This window comes from Rutidosis leptorrhynchoides, chromosome 8, assembly GCF_046630445.1.
Source record: "Rutidosis leptorrhynchoides isolate AG116_Rl617_1_P2 chromosome 8, CSIRO_AGI_Rlap_v1, whole genome shotgun sequence".
NCBI lineage: Eukaryota > Viridiplantae > Streptophyta > Magnoliopsida > Asterales > Asteraceae > Rutidosis > Rutidosis leptorrhynchoides.
Window position 1 is genome coordinate 185414428 of NC_092340.1, and position 7616 is coordinate 185422043.

The following is a 7616-nucleotide window of genomic DNA, read 5'->3' on the forward strand; positions in this document are numbered from 1 at the left end:
ATATATTATATATATTTATTAATTATGTCGACAAGCAAGTGGCCAAACAAATGTGAGCTGGATCCAGTGGCCATGCGATCGCATGGCCTGGATGCCTATAACTCATGCGATCGCATGGCATGAAAAGTCAGGCCATGTCCTATAAATAGCCAGCTTACTCGACGAGTTAAACACACACAAAAATATATATTACTCTCTCTGTTTAAGTATAATATATATATATATATATATATATATATATATATATATATATATATATATATATATATATATATATATATATATATATATATATATATATATATATATATATATATATATATATATAGGTTAGTTATATATTAGATTAGTTTGGGTTATGTAAAGGTTATTTTACGGGTTTTGAAGTCGAAGCTCTATCCATGTAACACTACGCGATAAATAATCAATGTAAGCTATGTTCTCCTTTTTAAATTATTGTCTCGTACTTAAGTTATTATTATGCTTATTTGAGCCAAAGTAATCGTGATGTTGGGCTAAATATTAAGATGGGGTAATTAGGCTTTGTACCATATTTGGGGTTCGGACAAAAGAACGACACTTGTGGAAATTAGACTATGGACTATTAATGGGCTTTATATTAAATTAACGATACCTCGTTAATTTAATATAAAGGTTACAATTTGACGTATCTATATATAACCACATACGCTTAATCGGATATGATGAGCGGGATATTTATAAATACGAATTATTGTTCATTTAACCGGATACGGGGATGGATTAATAGTCAATGGACTCATTATAATAGGGGTGGATTATATTCAAGGGTAATTGGTGTAATTGTTAACAAAGTATTAAAACCTTGGATTACACACAGTCGATAACCTGGTGTATTCATTAAACAAAGCATTAAGACCTTGTTACAGTTCGAATCCCCAATTAGTTGGAATATTTGACTTCGGGTATAAGGTTAAATTTGCCAAGCATTTTATAATTATGACCGATGAACTATTATGGACAAAAACCAGATAGGTTTCAATTACATCCAGGACAAAGGACAAATAACCCAGGGTAATAAATTAAAATAAAAACGTCAAACATCATGATTACGAAAGTTTAAATAAGCATAATTATTTTATTTTATATTTCATCGTACCTTTAATTATCGTCATTTATATTTTGCATTAGGTTTTAATTGTGACTTAAGATATAAAATCGACAAACCAGTCATTAAACGGTAAACCCCCTTTTATAATAATAAATATTATTATATATAAATATATATATTTGTACAAATATAGTTATATAAAAATATAGTGTAACCGTCTCCCTGTGGAATGAACCAGACTTACTAAAAACTATACTACTCTACGATTAGGTACACTGCCTATAGTGTTGTAGCAAGGTTTAGGTATATCCATTCTATAAATAAATAAATATCTTGTGTAAAATTGTATCGTATTTAATAGTATTTCCTTGTAAAAATTAATACTATTTCATATACCCGCTGCACATCATCAAGTTTTTGGCGCCGCTGCCGGGGAATCGGCGAAACACAATATTTTTAATTTATTTTTGTATAAATATATTTATATATATTTTTAGAAAAACAATATAAAGTTATTAAAAAAAAACTGGACTTACAGCCCCATGCGATCGCATGAGCCAGAAGCATGGCCTGCCCTGACAGGTCTGACTCGAGCATTAAATACGTTTAGGGTTTATAAATAATTATTATTATTAATTAGGGTTATTTATTTTAATATTTAGTTTTAGTTTTATTTAAAATTAGTAATATTAAGTTTTAATTAGTTTTATTAATATATAAAATTAATACTTTTTTAAATAATTATATAAAAATAATATTTTTATAAAAATAGGTAATTTTATCATTTTTTGTCTCTTTTTATAATTTGTATATTTTAATCATTTGTATATTTTTCGTTCGCAATTAGTTTTAAAATTAGTTTTTCCGTAGTTATTTTATATTTATAGATTCTTAGGCTTTGCCGTAAAATCCCTTAAGTGCTTTTTCTTTAGATTAAGATTTAGGCGCTTTGGAATTTTGCGACGCCATTTTTCGCTTTAGTTTTAAATAGATTTTAGTGCCTTTAAGTAATTGCCGTTTTCTGAATAAAATTGCATTTACCTTTAGACCTTTAGGCGTAACTTTTTAGATATAATTTTTAGACTTTTAAGTTTTGACGTTTTTCTTTCTTATTTTTATTTTTCTACGTTTTTCGACGCGCTTCTTTTTCTTTCTTATTTCTCGACGATCTAGTTTTTAGGACATAGAATTTTCTATTTCTTCTCTAAAATTTCAAAAACGAAAAATTATTTTAAGCGGTTAAATTTATAGACATCCAAATTTTCTGATTTATAGTAATAGTTGGATTTGTTAGTGGCTGAGTTGTGAGCTTCCGATTTAAAGGGTTTTGGCTCCCTGCTACATCTTTTGGCTATTCGAAACGTGAGCAAAAGCAGAAAAGTCTATTAATTTGATAACTTATATAATTTTTTGTTAGTAAATCCACCACATTGTAGCTAAAATTTGGTAATAAGCGCAATATGGAAAACTCGAAAATATCTTGGAAAATCTTTATGACATCCGAAATCAATTTCAGCGATACTCTCAAACAGGTGTTGATGACAATTCATTTGGTCAATCTTGGATCACGAATGACGAAACAATAACTGGTTGTGAAATCTGTGGAGATTATCACTCATGGGAATGTTTTTATTACGTTCCTATGGAAAATTACGCACCCACGGAACCTGAATGGAACGATTATGAAGAATACAATTCAAATTGGGATTATTTCCAAGAATATTTCCAAAACTCAACAACCAGAAGACGAGGAAAATTATGTGTCTGAAAATCTTTTAGACAATATAAAAATCAAACTCGAAGAACTCAATGCTCAAAATGAACAATTGAGAGAGTTTGTAAATCGACAAGCTGAAACTCTATCAGATTACAAACCTGTTGATCTGAGGAGTCGTGTGCAAGAAAATCTCATATCATCGAATTTTGATGAATTCGAGAGCTCCGAAATCACCAATTATCCCGATGATACTTTTTATTCAGCTTTACCAATTTCACAACATATCGACACATTAGCCTCTACCGACGAAATCATCGATCAATCAATGAATGAAGAAGAAGTAAGGGTGACAAATTCGTACTCTTAGGAAAACGATAACGTTGAAAATTTTACCCCCGAGACCAAAGTGGTGGGACCGATAAGTACCGTTAATGAAGAAGAATCTACTTCGATCTCGAAATTCACCATTCCACAACCTTTCAACCCAATATTCTCAATAGACGAGTCATCTACCGAAGATGAACTACGAGCTGTAATAGATATTGACACCTCGGATTTCACCCAATTGGGTAATAGAGGTGAAAACTTTGATCCCGAGAATAAACGGAAGGAAATGTTAGGAATTGTCCACCCGATAGAAATATGTATGTCGGCATATATCGATCCATTTGACCAAGAACCAGAAAAGAGACATATCCATTTACTAAAAGCTACACTTAAAAAAGAATTAAGTAGTGATGATCGGGTGGTTCTAAACTTTAAACCCATTGATATAATATATACCACCCGAGATGTAAATAACTGGCTCACTATTCTAATTCTTGGAACTTATTCTACCGACTTCACATGTCGTCAGCTAAGTGTGGGGAATTCTAAGCCCACTTAACGTTAAACTAGGGGTTCGGGTCAGTACATTACTCGTTAATAAAAATGCACGATTAGGGTAAAAGACGCATTTTCAAAAATTAGCAAACAGTTCAGAAAAGCAACCGTTTTTGAAGAAAAACATGTGTGATAAAACAAGAAGGAATAAACGATGAGGCGTGCCATCTATCATTCGACGAGCTTTGTAATTACAAACTGGGTATTTTTAATCACTTTTCTACACTTATCACCCTCGTAAATTTATAATTATAGTCTGATTTCATGCAAATGAGGGCATTGCATGATCTCAAGTGTGGGGAAGGGCTATAAATTCTCTCGGGTTTGCACTTGGTTTATTTGCCAAATTTTGTGAAAATTTTAAAAATTTTCAAATAAATGAATTCAAAATCATGTTTATACATATTTATGAACGATGAAAACTAGGTGTTAATACCGAAATTATCGTTACCTCGGAAAGGACATAAATTGAGAAACACCCTAAAACACTTAAATTCATTTTAAATGGAATAAAGGAGAATAAAACGGCAAAGAAAGAAACTAAGTGTGGGGAGAATGTATCAAGTTATTCAATTAAAAACTATATATCACATGTTTTTGTAAAGCTATTGTAGGTGCTTTTATTTTGGACTAAATTAACTGGTTTACCCGATTTACTGTAATGAAAGATGGATCTACACGATGAATCAATTCCATCATTAAAAGGAAGCAAAGTCTTCCGAAAAAGACACGCGCTTCTTGTTTTAGGTCAAGAAGTTGTCGTCCAGACCAGCTGTAGGTTGACGAAAAATTTAGAAAAGTCATCTCTAAAATCAGCAGGAAATCTACGGACCTCAGCATCAAACAGGGTCGCCAAGTGGTTAGACTTATCCTAACCATGAGAGGATCTGTCTCGTAAAATGGGGAGGGCGCCGTGCAAATTAGCTTGATAAGACTAATGAATCAGACCCCAGAAAGGATAATCTCCTTAAAGATTAAAAATCAGCTTTTAAGCCTGATATTACTCAATCCTTGAGATTGACTTTAAAGATTGAGAATTACAAACTCATGGAATTCAATGATATCTAAACTCGAGCTTGAACGAGAAAATATTTTGATCAAAATACAAACCGATTTGTTTTCTGAAAACCTATTTTCAATGCGTTCATTACCATTAAACGTAAAATCCTAAGAATTCACCTGGAATTCATTAGGTCACCTGAACCAAATCGGGTGTCAACCGTAAGAACGGTGGTTGCATAGCATGGTCGAAGACCGGACCTTGTGCCAGACCGAAAAACTATAGGGTGATCTTTACTATTGCTCCTACAAAGGATAGTAATTGTATCCGACACGTTTTAGACCATGAACATCTGCATGTCATTAGACATCGCCTCAACAGTTGCTTGTTCAACTATTTCCTTTACAACCGGACGGTAGTTTACCGAAAGGTAATATATGGAGCAAGTATACTGGACGTGTTGCTTTCCTAATACAAGGTTAGCAAGTGGGTGACACAAAACCATAAGTTTTGAGCTAAAATTTCCAAATCTGAAACCCACAATACCCACAAAAATATTTTGCAAACACTGGTAAAGGATTATTACGGAAAACTTATCTAGGGTAAAAGCTAGAATGAATTTTCAAAAGATCAAATGTTTTCATAAAGATCCAATTTCCTTAAGGATCTAAATTTTTATAGTCATGTGGGACTGTAAACCACATCGTTACTATCATTGTTTATACCGCCGTATCAAAATCACTAATGTATAAAGTGTGAAGAATAAAGAAGTGATTCGTGTGATTTAATTTCAAGTTCTGTATTGCTTGAGGACAAGAAACGTTCAAGTGTGGGGATATTTGATAGTGCTCCAAATGAACATATATTTAGTCGCAATATCATCCCAATAAGTAAAGTTTTCAGTTGCAATTGTTCTATTTTCAAGTAATATTCGTTTAAATAAATAAGTGCGAAGACAAAAGGCGAAAACGAAGAATTGAAGAAAAAGTGCCACTAAAGCTGAAAAAAGTGTCACTAAAGCCATAGTGCGCTCAAAAGTGCCACTAAAAGTGAGTTAAAAGACTTGCACGGATTTTGGAAGTTAAGGAAAATTATTTTTTAGCAAATTACAAATCGCGGAACACAAAGTACAAGATATCTGCGCGTACGAAAAGACGTTCAAAAATCCGGAACCGGTACCCGAGCCAACTATCAATGCCTGACTCAACGGACCAAAAATTACAAGTCTACTATGCACAAGAATATAATATAATATATATATAATTATATAAATTATATATATATTATATATATTTATTAATTATGTTGACAAGCAAGTGGCCAAACAAATGTGAGATGGATCTAGTGGCCATGCGATCGCATGGCCTGGATGCCTATAACTCATGCGATCGCATGGCATGAAAAGTCAGGCCTGGTCCTATAAATAGCCAGCTTATTCGACGAGTTAAACACACACAAAAAAATATATTACTCCCTCTGTTTAAGTGTAATATATATATATATATATATATATATATATATATATATATATATATATATATATATATATATATATATATATATATATATATATATAGGTTTGTTTTATATTAGATTAGTTTGGGTTATGTAAAGGTTATTTTACGGGTTTTGAAGTCGAAGCTCTATCCATGTAACACTACGTGATAAATAATCAATGTAAGCTATATTCTCCTTTTTAAATTATTGTCTCGTACTTAAGTTATTATTATGCTTATTTGAGAAAAACTAATCGTGATGTTGGGCTAAATATTAAGATGGGGGTAATTGGGCTTTGTACCATAATTGGGTTTGGACAAAAGAACGACACTTGTGGAAATTAGACTATGGGCTATTAATGGGCTTTATATTAAATTAACGATACCTCGTTAATTTAATATAAAGGTTACAATTTGACGTATCTATATATAACCACATACGCTTAATCGGATACGATGAGCGGGATATTTATAAATACGAATTATTGTTCATTTGACCGGACACGGGGATGGATTAATAGTCAATGGACTAATTATAATAGGGGTGGATTACATTCAAGGGTAATTGGTATAATTGTTAACAAAGTATTAAAACCTTGGATTACACACAGTCGATAACCTGGTGTATTCATTAAACAAAGTATTAAGACCTTGTTACAGTTCGAATCCCCAATTAGTTGGAATATTTGACTTCGGGTATAAGGTTAAATTTGCCAAGCATTTTATAATTATGACCGATGAACTATTATGGACAAAAACCAGATAGGTTTCAATTACATCTAGGACAAAGGACTAATAACCCGAGGTAATAAATTAACATCAAAACGTCAAACATCATGATTACGGAAGTTTAAATAAGCATAATTATTTTATTTTATATTTCATAGTACCTTTAATTATCGTCATTTATATTTTGCATTAGGTTTTAAGTGTGACTTAAGATATAAAACCGACAAACCAGTCATTAAACGGTAAACCCCCTTTTATAATAATAAATATTATTATATTTAAATATATATATTTGTACAAATATAGTTATATAAAAATATAGTGTAACCGTCTCCCTGTGGAGCGAACCGGACTTACTAAAAACTATACTACTCTACGATTATGTACACTGCCTATAGTATTGTAGCAAGGTTTAGGTATATCCATTCTATAAATAAATAAATATCTTGTGTAAAATTGTATCGTATTTAATAGTATTTCCTTGTAAAAATTAATAGTATTTCGTACCCCTTTGCTTTAACATCAACTATCTATGTCACCCCTTGGTAAGATAAGTCTATCGGATACAACGTAAGATCGACTGAGGCACACCAGTTGTAGTAAGTCTATCAAGCTTTGGATTCCGACCGAGGACTCTTTCGTAGTGAAACATCTGACTAGACCCTTAGTACATTATCGGTCCCAGACCATGATAGTGTAGTC